The sequence below is a fragment of the Carcharhinus amblyrhynchos genome, unplaced genomic scaffold (assembly GCF_965287045.1).
Source record: "Carcharhinus amblyrhynchos unplaced genomic scaffold, sCarAmb.v2.hapA scaffold_42, whole genome shotgun sequence".
Classification (NCBI taxonomy): Eukaryota; Metazoa; Chordata; class Chondrichthyes; order Carcharhiniformes; family Carcharhinidae; genus Carcharhinus; species Carcharhinus amblyrhynchos.
Window position 1 is genome coordinate 153,824 of NW_027649783.1, and position 13,027 is coordinate 166,850.

The following is a 13,027-nucleotide window of genomic DNA, read 5'->3' on the forward strand; positions in this document are numbered from 1 at the left end:
CCCGAGGATACCCAGGTGTCCTTTCGAAACTCAGCTGCCTGCACTTGGCCCAGAACCATGCAGCTGAATGCATGATGGAGATCCAAATACTTCATAGCAAAAACTCCCCGGGATGGCTGCCTGAAGCAAAGATTTCCAACCATAAGCGCTATGAGCGTGTTGGAATCTGCGCGGGGAAACCCCATTGGATTTCAAATCCAGCGCCTCAACCACTCAGCCGTCGCAGCTGCTTATTTACCAGAATAATGTAACCACCTCAGTAATGTGCAGATATTAACTTCATCAGGAACCAGGATTGTGCAGAGCACAGAGTGTGAGCTGAAATTTGTTCCTCAACTTATATTTTGTATCTCTGTCTCTGAATTCATTTATTAGGTCGGAGACTTGTTTTTCTATTTAAATATTTTTCCATTGAAATCTAATTACGTCGGAAGAGAAAATGAAAATAAAAACCTCCATTATTGTCGAATATTGTGTTCACCCTGTGTTTGTTCACTCTGTTTAAAGTCCAAGAGGCCGCGGATAAGATTCTAAATAAATTATCAATGCGATGGCCGGGAATCAAACCCGGGTCAACTGCTTGGAAGGCAGCTATGCTCACCACTATACCACCACCGCTCACGCTGCACACGACTCTGATATTTGTGTTAGTTTTAATTACGGAGCTTCCTCAGCTGCTGATTTTATCAGGCACCAGGAGAGCCCGGAGCGCAGTTTGGAAACTGAACTTGGCCTGTCTGGTTGAAGCCACCTTTTTACAATTGTTCCTTACTGGGAACTCACTGATCAATTCTGAGGCCTGTTCTTTCATTTCACAAAGTTTCCACCCAAAGCAAATTGAAGCTGAATTTTCCATTAGAAAGATCGTGATTGGGAGGATTTTTTAGTGAATTTCATTTTAAGAGTGTCCCCCTACTCTTATGACCTGCGATAACTAATTAAATAAATCAGAACAGTGATAGTCAGGAACTGACCCTTGGTCAAATGCTCTCACAGTCACCACTCCATCACCATCGCTCACCTGGCTCTGTCACCCACTCTGTAAGAAAGTCCAGCTCTGACAGTGAACCTGGTTCCCTCCAGGTCCAATCGGAGGATGGTCAGAAACTGTCACTGTCAGAAACTCCATTATCAGCGAGTGTGGGATGGTTATTTAACTGGCTGTCACTGGTTGGTGAGGTTGTGATTTACTGTTACCTGTCAGTGCCGGGGAAACAAATAAAACTATACAAACACTTAGTTGGGGAAAGGGCTTCTCTTGAGGCACTGGGAGTATTTGCATAATGGATATCTGGTTCTGTTCAGTTTGACGGCTGTCACGTCTGATACACTTTAATTCGTGTATTTCCCCCCACGATACTCTTTCCCTATCGCGATGTGTCATTTTTATTTGTTCGTTTGCTTAAATGTTGAACTGAAACGATTTGGAATTGACCTATTATTTCACCAAAATTTCTAGTCTGAACACTCTTTGTTGCAGTGCGAGCGCTGCAGCTGGGGATCTGTGGCACAAAGAATGGCATGTAGGAGTTCTCATCATTGTCTTATTTCATTTGATTAGATTTATTATTGTCACATATGTTATTAGTATACAGTGAAAGGTAGTTTTTTTCTTGTGCGCTATAGAGACAAAGCATACCGTTCATAGAGAAGGAAAGGAGAGATTGCAGAATGTAGTGTCACAATCATAGCTCGGGTAGAGAGAAAAATCAACTTAATGCAAGGAAGGTTTATTCAGAGGTCTGATGGCAGCAGGACAGAAACTATTCTTGAGTCGGTGGCCCCAGACTGTTGTATCTTTTTCCCGATGGAAGAACATGGAAGAGGAGATTGTCTGGTGAGATATTCAAACTTTGTGGGTCAGAATCTCATCGAAGTCGGGTTTTTGAGTAAAGTTTGAAGAAACTATGAACTGGTGTATCAATGCTCTCAGAGAAGTGAAACTGCCGCCTCGAACTTTATGAGAACGTCTTCAGGGCCAATCAACCTAACCCGCACATCTTTGGACTATGAGAGGAAACTGGAGTACCCGGAGGAAACCCACGCAGATACGAGGAGAATGTGCAAACGCCACACAGATATTGACCTAAGCCGGGAATCGAACCAATGTCCCTGGAGATGTGAAGCAGCAGTGCTACCGTGCTGTCCAAAATATACCAGTTTGAGGGGGATAAAAAAACAAACTAGCCCATACAGGGATCGAACCCGCGATCTTGGTGTGATGAATGCCATGCCCTAACCAGCTGAGCTCATCACCCACGGGGTGCCAGTTCGGCCAGGGACAGTTATCAGGGCGGCTTGGGTCAATGTCTGTGGGAGTTTGCACATTATCCCCGTGCTTGCGTGGGTTTTCTCTGGGTGTTCCGGTTTCCTCCCACACCCCAAAAACGTGCTTTTCGGCTGATTGGTGTTAATAAATCGCCCCTTTGATAGGAATAATGGTCGGAAGGATTATTACTTACTTGGTGAAAAACTGCAGCAGGCGACGGTGCAGAGGGACCTCGGGGTCCTTGTGCATGAGTCGCAAAAACCCAGCCTGCAGGTGCAGCAGGTGATCAGGAAGGCGAATGGGATGCTGGCCTTCATAGCGAGGGGGATTGAATATAAAATTAGAGAGGTCTTGCTGCGGCTGTATAGGGCATTGGTGAGGCCGCAGCTGGAGTACTGTGTGCAGTTTTGGGTGCCGTACTGACGCAAGGATATTTTGGCCTTGGAGGGAGTGCAGAGGAGGTTTACTAGGCTGATGCCGGAGTTGAGGGGGTTGAGCTATGAGGAGAGGCTGAATAAACTAGGCTTGTACTCGTTAGAGTTTAGAAGAATGAGGGGAGATCTCATTGAGACATATAAGATGATGAATGGGATGGATAGGATAGAGGTGGAGAGACTCTTCCCGCTCAGAAAGGACAGTAGGACTAGGGGGCACAGCCTCAAGATAAAGGGGGGACGGTTTAGAACGGAGTTGAGGAAGAACTTCTTCACTCAAAGGGTGGTGAATCTCTGGAATTCTCTGCCCGTTGAAGTGGTGGAGGCTGCCTCGCTAAATATTTTTAAGACGCGGGTTGATAAGGTTTTTGATAAGAGAGGGGATTAAGGGTTATGGGGAGAGAGCGGGAATGTGGAACTGAGCCACGACAGATCAGCCATGATCTTATTGAATGGCGGGGCAGGCTCAAAGGGCTAGATGGCCTACTCCTGCTCCTATTTCTTATGTTCTTATGTAAATTGAATCTCCCTTAATCTGGCGCACATATAATTCCCTAAATCTGCACCCCTTTATTGTGGAGTCCAGGAGATGTCGATAAAACTCGGAGGTAGAAGAAGGATTGGAATGAGGCACTCACTGAGTGTTAAAATGGGCGGCGCGGGCTTGTAGGGCCGAAGGGCCTGTTTCCTGTGCTGTGTTGTTCTTTGTTTTTTGTTGTCGGTCCCTCGATTCGAGGATGACATCCATTCAGGGCCATGAGTTTCTGCTATGGGTCTTCATGTGAGTGAACAGTCCCATTCTCAGCCCACAGAGCTTTCTTCCCTGTTACTGTCTTCTCTGCCTCCATTCTGCCTCATAAAAGCCTACTGCCGATTGGGGGACAGGTTTTGCCCATCTTCAACGATTTGTAACAAACTCTCCCAGTCATCAGCATGAATGCTGCCTCCCTTCAATCTGGAGGGTGTTGGGGAAACATTACTGATGGGATGTCTCTCACACTCTGAGGATTCGCTGATACACTGGTCACATGTACATCATTGTGCTAAAACCATCAACTATCAATGGCATGTATGAGAGAGTGAGATACATTCCTATCTGCTCTTTGGTCCATTTTATCGAAATGATTTTTACAAAATCTTTCATTAATTTAAAGCCCAACATCAGGCCACCCTCAGCCTTGATGTTTTTGGAGAAAAGGATCGAGATTCAAAATCCGTCACTAGGCCATCTCGTTTTTCTGGAACTTCGACCAGATTTCTGCAGAAAAACAATCGGACTCGGACCTGAAAATCTTCTGATACTATTTCCACGACTATTAGAGTAGCCGGACGCCTTAGACATGAGGCCAGGCGGTCAAACGATAAAACACGGTACCGAATGTCAGCATTTGTTACCGGCAGAGCATTCTCTTTCTCCTTAATGGTTCTTCTTTTTTTATGGGCTGTGGGTGTCGCCTGCAGGACCAGCATTTGTTGCCCTCCTCTAATTGCCCTTCAAATGAAAGTGCCTTGTTCGGCCATTTCAGAGGGCAGTTAAGAGTCACCCTCATTGCTCTGGGTCTGGAGTCAGATGTCAGCCAGACCAGGTAAGGAGGGCAAACGGCTTCATCTAATGTGCACCGATGAACCAGATCATATTTTACTCCAATTGACAGTAGTTCCAAGGCCACCATTACTGAGACGAGCTTTCAATTCCAGATTTACTTCATCAATGAATTGAAATTCCACCAGCTGCCGCAGAGGGATTTACTCCGTGTTCCCAAATACTAGTGCGGGTCTCCGGATTACCAGCCCAGTGACATCACCTTTCATCCCTGAAAACAGAAACAGTTCATTCAGCTCATTATTAAACCCCTTCCTGAGGAGATTAGAATTCCCTCCACAGAATTCTATTGAACAGATTGCATCAAAGCCTGTTGCTCCATTCGGGAGCATCAACAATTTATTAAGATCTCAAAGATAAGATTGATTTCTGGGGCGGAGGATAAAATAATGAGATTCAAAAATTGAATGAACAAAACAACAAGGAAATACATTCTGAGAAAGAGCCCTGCAATGTTTGCAAGAAAATGCAGAGCTTTCAGCTGAAGAAGAACATCTCTTTTCTTTTGGGAACTTCGACCAGATTTCTGCATAAAACGACCGCGACAGGACTCGAACCTGCAATCTTCTGATACCTTCACTATTACAGTAACCGAAGTCAGACGCCTTATCCATTAGGCCACGCGGTCGACACATGAATACGCCGTCCGAATGTCAGTACCATGTGAATACCTACCGAGGTTATATTTATTCTCAGTTCTCTTTTTGGATGTTTCTCTGATTCCCAGATGCCACAAACTGAAGGGGAATCCCCAGTGTTTGTAACCGGCAGAAAACTGAAGTTCATTTCCAACATTCTTGGCTGCCTGTCTGTGTGGAGTTTGCACGGTCCCCCGTGTGTGTGTGTTTACTTCGGGTGTTCCGGTTTCCTCCCACCTCTAACGAAGTGCAGATTAGGCGGATTGGCCAGGCTAAATTCCCCCTTATTGTGAGGGGGATTAGTAGGGTAATTAGGTGGGGTTACAGAGAGGGATTCTCTATCGGAGAGTTGGTGCAGAATGGTCGGTGCGGCCTCATTCCGCACTGTGGGGATCCTCTGCCTCCTACACATCCTGTCTTCAATCTTCAATGCCTGTCCCTGAATCCTTCTGCCAGCAGCTAATGCAGCAACTTCCCCCTGTGTACCTTGGTTCAATATGTTATTTTATTTTACACGTCTCTTACATCACCACTCAATCCCGTTAGCTGTAAAGAGTTAAAATCCGAATTATCCAGTCAAACCTTTGAGCTAAAATCCATCATCGACCGATCCAAAGCAGTAAATCTCATCTTCACCCACGTCAGAACTGTCCCACACTTTCTAAAGTGTGATTACTGGGTCTGGGTACAATCCTAAAACAGCCGCAGATAATCAGAGCTTTATAAAGATTGAGCAGAACTTCCCAGTTTTTATCCTCAGTATCTCCAGTTCTGAAGCCAAGCATCCAATCCGCCTTACTGACGACTCTCTTAAAATCGCCTCTCTCCTTTAAAGATCTCTCTGAACCTCAGCTCCCTCTGAGCCTGCACACTGTTTAGAACTGGACCATTCAGTTTCTGTTGCCTCTCCCCATCTCTTCTGTCCAAATGCAGCACTGTTCCTGAGTGTGGGATTAATAATATGTCTCTACTACAATATCAGTGAGAGCTGAGACTGCAGCTTCTGTTTCTCCAAGAGAATCTTTCTGGATAAAGCCGGAATTTACAAGGATTTCTGTAACTGATATATTATCTGATAAATTATCACCGCCCTCACTCACTCTATCGGTGTCTATCCCTCCACCCCGACTCAGTAACTGTATAGGAAGGGGGAATATTGTTGGATAATGACTGACTGCAGACAATCTGTATCTTCTTTTGATCAAATAGAAAGGGAGAGAGGTTCTCACAGTCTCTTTGTGAGTATGGATTAACCTTTTATATGCCCTCACAAACACTGTAATCTTCTTGCTTTTGTCAATTCCTAAGAAGTACTTGCACCTCTGAGACCCTGGTGGGCGGTTGAAGGGTGGGGTGAGGTTTGAAGGCGATGCCGCAGGGTGCTGAGTGTGAGACCAGCCGATTTTAAAGCATGTGTGTAGGAAAGTGAAGAGTGAACTTGTCCGTTTGAAGATCACAGAAAAGCTGTGTCTGGAGCTGGGCCAGAGAGACAAGTTTTGGGTTGTCAGTAAATGAACTCTTGTAATGAAGACACAAAATCAGAAAGAGGAAATGCTGGAAATATTCAGCAGCTCCGGAAGCAGCTGTGGAGAGATATTCCTGTCGGCAGGATGTAACTCTCCAATTGGATACTTCACATTGCTCAGATCTGACACTCTCAACACCTTCCTGTAAGGAACAGGAAGGGCGGAAATTGGGTCTTTGTTGATTTGAGCAAACAGAGCAATGCAGCAATGAGAAGCTCCTCACCCCCCCGGCGGCTTGGGGGAGGATGGGACTCACATAGAACATAGAACATTACAGCGCAGAACAGGCCCTTCGGCCCACGATGTTGCGCCGACCAGTTAAAAAACAATGACCCTCTAACCTAAACCAAACCCTTTCCATCCATAAACCTATCCACACATCTCTTAAACGCCCCCAAACTAGGCGCATCCACAACTGCAGCAGGCAGGGCATTCCAAGCCCTCACCACAGGCCTCTGGCTGGGGTTCAAAAAGTGGAGGAAAAAAACGTATCGAGTTTGAAACGCAAATGCTGCAAAGATGGAATTCAATTCGATTTGTGCACAGATTTTGAACCTTGGCGGATGTGGTCAGGATAACCGATCTGCTTAAGGTGCTGTGTTCAGGTCGCAATTTTCTTTAGGGGCCTGGGCTCAAATCCCACTTCAGACACTTTTTTTTTCCTTCGCAAGGCACCTTCCAAACCCAGGAAATCTCTCAGCACAAGGACAGCAGATGCAGAGGGACAATGACCACCGGTTAGTTCTACTCTGAGACACACATCATCCGGACATGGAAACATATCACCGTTCCCATGGCTGGCTCACAATCCCGGAACTCCCTCCCTAACAGCAGCCTATGTGTACATACACCACATGGACTGCAGTGTCTCCAGAATGAATTCATCGCCAATTACTCAAAGAAAATTAATTTGGACAATAAATGCTTCCCGGGCTAGTGACACACATACCCCGTATGAATAAAGTATTTTCTTTTTTAAATCAATTCGTGCGCAGAAGGAGCACAGCTGCCTTCAGGGCAGAAAACTGTGTGTGTGAAGCACATCTCTAATTTTACACCAAATGTGTGTCTGAAAACAGTAAGTGGACCCAGCTCACGTTAAACCGTTCAATATTTAGTCGGATAGTTCACAGGTACCTTCCAATTCTGGCAGTTTCTCGGTTTTTCACAATTACCACCAGATCTGGAACGTATTTCCAGCATTCCACTGAACCCACCCGCAGGTGAGACAGGCTGTGTGGCTTAGTTGGTTAAAGCGCCTGCGTAGTAAGCAGGTGTGCCTCGGTTCAAATCCCAGCGGAGCCTTGGTTCTTTTCCACTGATGTTTGCAGTTGTGCCAGTCAAAGTTCAGTTTTGTCTTTCCCTTCACAGTGGATAATCTCCAACGATGGACAAATTTCGAGACTCCCCACAAATATCTCGACTATTTGTTTGAGATGATCCAGGTATTTTCATCATCTTGCAGTAAAAAAAATCTAAATATACTCAATGTTCTCCCAACACAGGTTTTCATTATTTTCCCAGGGAATTCCGAACACAGTCAAATGGCCTGAGAAACACACAAACCCTCCAGTGCTGAAGGAGACCATTCTGCCCATCGAGTCTGTACCGACCCTCCGACAGAGAATTGCACTTAGGATCTATCCCCGCAGTGCCACACACCCACTCCGCTAATCTACTGATACAAATACCTTGGCGATGAAGGGACAATCTAACATGGCCAAATCCATTCAACCTGCTCATCTTTGGAATGTGGGAGGAAATCGGAATCACCCTGTTTCCTAAGATCATTTGTCTGGGTGAATTCAACTTGAACAGAACGACAGAAGTTTGGCACCATCCAGGACAGACCATCCCTCTTCATTCGCTTCCCATGTATAAGAACCTCACTCCCTCCACTACCGACACACAATGACAGCAGTGTGCACCATCCACACGATGCACTACAGCAACTCAGTAAAGCTCCTTTGTCAGCACTTTCCAAACCCACGACCATTGGGATCAAGAAGGACAAGCGCAGCAGAAACATCAAAATAACATTGAAATAGAACCAAGGTTCCGCTGGGATTTGAATTCAGGATTAATCCTACTTACTAAGCAGGTGCTTTAACCAACTAAGCCACAAAGCCTCCGACTGTGGTGGGGGAGTTCAGCGGAATGCTGGAAATACGTTCCAGATCTGGTGGTATTTGTGAAAAAGGAGATACTGCCAGGTTGCAGGACACTGATATTTATTTATTGATTGTAGTTATTTATAAGTTGTTGTTGCGTGTTTGCGTTCCTTAATCTTATTTATCTTCCAAAATAAATGAAATATCTAATTGAAAAAGATGTTACTATTTCTCACCCAACCAGCGAACGTTGTGTCAAACTTTAAGAAAGGTTTGTGATTTATTCTCGAGTCAGTGGTTTCCCTGGGAGCCGGGTTAACAGAAACAGCATGGAGAGATGGCAGAGCAGGAAATGTCGGTGCCGAAGTTGAATCACATCAATGAAGCAGCAACTGGTTTGTTACTAACCTGATCCATGATCCGATTGTGGTGGGACTCAAACTCACAACCTTTAAGTGACTGAATTACCATCATTTGGAAGTCCAACGCGACACAGAGACACATGCTGAAATTTTACTTTACTTGTCCTTACATGGATTTTTGACAATGTGGAAACTATTGATAAGTTCAATAATCTCATAGTTAAAAGGTTAAGAGGGATTTCATTGATCGCAAGTCATGTTGGGACATCTGATGTCTGTTGAAACAGTGGTGGAAATATAGACCTGTTCCTCCTCTATACAGGAAATCTGTCCCTCACAGAATGATGCTCCCTTATCTCTCTTCCTCACTCTCCTGTACAGCTTGAAGTCTCATCTCGCAGGCCTGATAGTTGGGAGATACATTCTACTCTATATGTCACGGGGCTGATCAGAACCTGTTCCCTGTTCCAGTTAAACACCTGCACAGAACACAACACAAAGCTGGAAGCTGGAAATCTGACAAAAAAAAATTCCAGAAATGCTCAACAGGAGAGGTAAAATCTCATTAACGGAGATTTGTGTAAAACCAGCTCCTGAAGCACAGCACAGCGGCACAGTTTAAAGTTTCCTTTCATCCACAATGGATGCTCCATTCTATGATTTTGAACAATTCAAATTGAGGCATTGATGCCAAGGGTGACATCAATGCCTGAATTCACTTCAGGCATTGATGTCACCCTTGGATTTTAAATTTGTAAATCCATTCTCTATCTTTTTAAAGCTACTGTTGAAACTGTATCCAACACACGCTCAGTTCTTTGTGAAAGACAAGGAGAATTGAAGATATATTTGTGTAATTTTCCTTTGACTAAATTTGTACAGAAGCAGAAAGGCGGGAATCACAATCTGCTCTTCATGAAACTCACCCGCTAAACATTGAAAGGTGGCAGTGTTTATTCAAGGGATGATTCTTGAACATAGAACATAGAACAGTACAGGCCCTTCGGCCCTCAATGTTGTGCCGAGTTATGTTCAAACCCAAGATCAAGCGATCCCACTCCCTATCATTCTGGTGTGCTCCATGTGCCTATCCAATAACCGCTTGAAAGTTCCTAAAGTGTCCGACTCCACTATCACAGCAGCAGTGTATTCCACACCCCAACCACTCTCTGAGTGAAGAATCTACCTCGGACATCCCTCCCGTATCTCCCACCATGAACCTTATAGTTATGCTCCAAGGGAAAAAAAACCTCGGCTTGTGTATCTTTGCAACATTTACAGCTTGTGTCTGTGAGTAAATGACATTTCAGCGATCTGTTACTCATTCAAATGTTAACTAGTAACGAGAAGCGGAAGAAAGTGACTGCACCCTGGACGGAAATGTCAAATCATTTTGAAGGAGCCGCCATGGAATTATTTTTGCTGTTGCAAAAAGAGAAATAGCAGAGAATGGTTTCGAGCTGTCGACTTCTGGGTTATGGGCCCAGCACGCTTCCGCTGCGCCACTCTGCAACGGTGAGTCCCATTATTCATTTTTTATTCATGGAGAATCGAAAAGTTGGAACGATGCAATCTGGGCAATACAACTGAGCAAGGTGAAACACTATGGGGACTGGACAGGATAATCCTACCTTGGGCAGGGCACTAGGTGAAGATTCGACATTGACTGAGTTGTCAGACGGAGCAGGGAATCGTTTCAGAAGATGCCAACGAAAGTTGGAGTGCCAAATGTTTAATGATCACTGTACACGTAGACGGTGAAATGCAGACTTCAGGTTGGATATTCATGAGTTCTGAGATGGGTGAAGAGACTGTGGCATCTCAGCGTAGTAAAGGTGCAATGGGGATTAGGAAGGGTAAAGGTGTACGCTTTATTTTATATCGTCTTCCTTGATCTTCGGACCAAAATGTCTCACTTCACACTTCCTTACGTTAATTAAGTTGTATCTGTCACGTGTCTGTCCATTCCACCCGCCTGTCTACATCTTCTTGAAGATTATCAATATCCTTCTTATTAAAGTTCAGAATATTTTCAAGTTTTGCACCTTTGGCAAATTTTGAGATTGAAACCTGTCCACCCAGATATAGGTCAGTAGCCCCCTCCAGCATCTACGGACCTCCCTATCTCTGTAAAGCCTTCCACTCACTACAACCCTACTTATCTCTATAATTACCTCCAGCTCCTACACCCCTCCCTCTCCCTGTAACCTCCTCCAGCAATTACAACTATTTTCCCTCTCCTACCACCACCAGCCACTACAACCCTCCCTATCTCTGTAACCTTCTGCACTCACTAAAATGCTCTGAGATATCTGCTCACAGGGGGTGGGAGTAGGACGAGTCCATTCAGTCCCTCGAGCCTGCTCTGTTATTCGGGAAGGTGAAGGCGGCTTTGTTTCCAATCTCCACCTTCACCCCTTTACCCCGTCACCCTTAATAACCACTGTTAACAAGAAGATATCGATCCCGGGTTAACAATTCACTGATTCCCTTTTGGGTGAGGGCAAGATTCCAAAACTTGGAGTGGCCTCAAGTGTTACTCAGCTTCTCTCCTGGGAGTTAAACTCTGTCCCTCTTTCTCTCTACCCATCCTCCCCCGAAACCAGGTCTCAGGGTTCACCCAGCCTCCGCCAGCAGGAATCATTCGGCTCTCTTTACCCCCACCATCACATCCTGAAAAATGTAATTAAACCCCAGAGAAAAAGGCCCTCATTTTTCTAATCACTCCTCGTAACTTCACTCCCAGCTCCAGACTTCAGTCTAGTGAACTTTATATTATGTCAATCCCCCCAATGCCAATTTGTATGTGGCGGGTAATAATCCAGAGATTGTAACCCCTGAGGGCCTGTTCTTTAATATATTTCCTCGTTGCTGATGAACCCCAAACAGGTCCTTTTACACCGTCTTCCACCGTTACTCAAAAAGGACTCTAAATAATCATGAGAAATCAGTGAACATTTCATGTTTAGAATCCATTTCACAGAGATAAGGTTGTTTATCACAATATGGATCACAGCAACTGGATCCCGCCCCCACTCCTACTTCAATATCCTTTCAAGCCAATCAGAGATGTCCCTCACCATGGCATCGAGCAGGCAGCATACTGTGTGGAACTCTCGATACAAAGGATGTTATCAATCCCCTAATTATAGAATCTCCTAGAACGGCCACTCGACTAGAAATGTGTTCATTGGAGTTTAGAAGAGTGAGAGGGGATCTCATGGAAACTGATAAAATTCTGACAGGATTAGACAACGTAGATTCAGAAAGAATGTTCCCGATGATGGGGGACTCCAGAACTAAACGTCCTCCAGAATGTGTGGAATTCACTGCCACAGGAAGTAGTTGAAGCCAAAAATTGTGTGTGATTTCAGGAAGAAGTGAAATGTAGCAACAAGATTGTTAACACGATTCTAAACTGGAAATTTTCACTGATTTCTTATGATTACATATAAACCTCCTTTCCTAGTTTTCCAAAACGATTATCCCTCCCTGTTTTCCCACCTGAAACCTCCTTTCTCAAGCTGTAATAACCAGGAATGTCTTACGCCCAGTAATGAGCAGCTGTTGCAATGTGTTTGAATGAACACAATTTCATACCATCTAAGCAGCATTTTGAAGTTCTCATTCATTCACTGTATTCTGGTGAAATATGATCTTTCTCTTCTGTGAGTAATTATATAAGAATCTTCCTCTGATATGAGACGCCGTTTTGTCCTTGTTGCCCTGATGCTGCTTTATTTCTCTCTCTTTTCCCGTCATGATCTTTCTCATGGAATTTCCAGCACACTCGGCCCAGTTCGCCAGCTGAGTACATCCCGGCCCACAGCACAAATCCACTTCTTGAAAAGAGGGACACCCGAAGTTTTTTTTACGCGGTTGCTCCACTAAACAAATTGTCACTTTTAAACATTTTATATCAGAATCGCTGCGAGCAGGGTTCGAACCTGCGTGGGGAAACCCCATTGGATTTCGAATCCAACGCCTTAACCAATCGGCCATCGCAGCTGTTTATGAGCCAAAGCTCAGTAACATTTCCACTAACTTTATGAGACACAGGAATGATGCAGAGAGCAGTGTGTGA

General features: G+C 44.8%; 3 non-coding genes across 3 annotated transcripts; all 3 read right to left on the bottom strand.

The window, feature by feature from the left end:
- Positions 1 to 546: 546 nt before the first annotated feature.
- trnag-ucc (transfer RNA glycine (anticodon UCC)) lies at positions 547 to 618 on the bottom strand. The gene has a single exon. It is a non-coding gene; the product is annotated as a tRNA-Gly (tRNA).
- Positions 619 to 4,842: 4,224 nt separating this feature from the next.
- trnar-ucg (transfer RNA arginine (anticodon UCG)) lies at positions 4,843 to 4,934 on the bottom strand. Its single transcript is given in 2 exon segments — positions 4,843 to 4,878; positions 4,898 to 4,934. It is a non-coding gene; the product is annotated as a tRNA-Arg (tRNA).
- A 7,935-nt stretch (positions 4,935 to 12,869) lies between these two features.
- Positions 12,870 to 12,951, bottom strand: trnas-cga (transfer RNA serine (anticodon CGA)). Its single transcript has one exon. It is a non-coding gene; the product is annotated as a tRNA-Ser (tRNA).
- Positions 12,952 to 13,027: the final 76 nt, after the last annotated feature.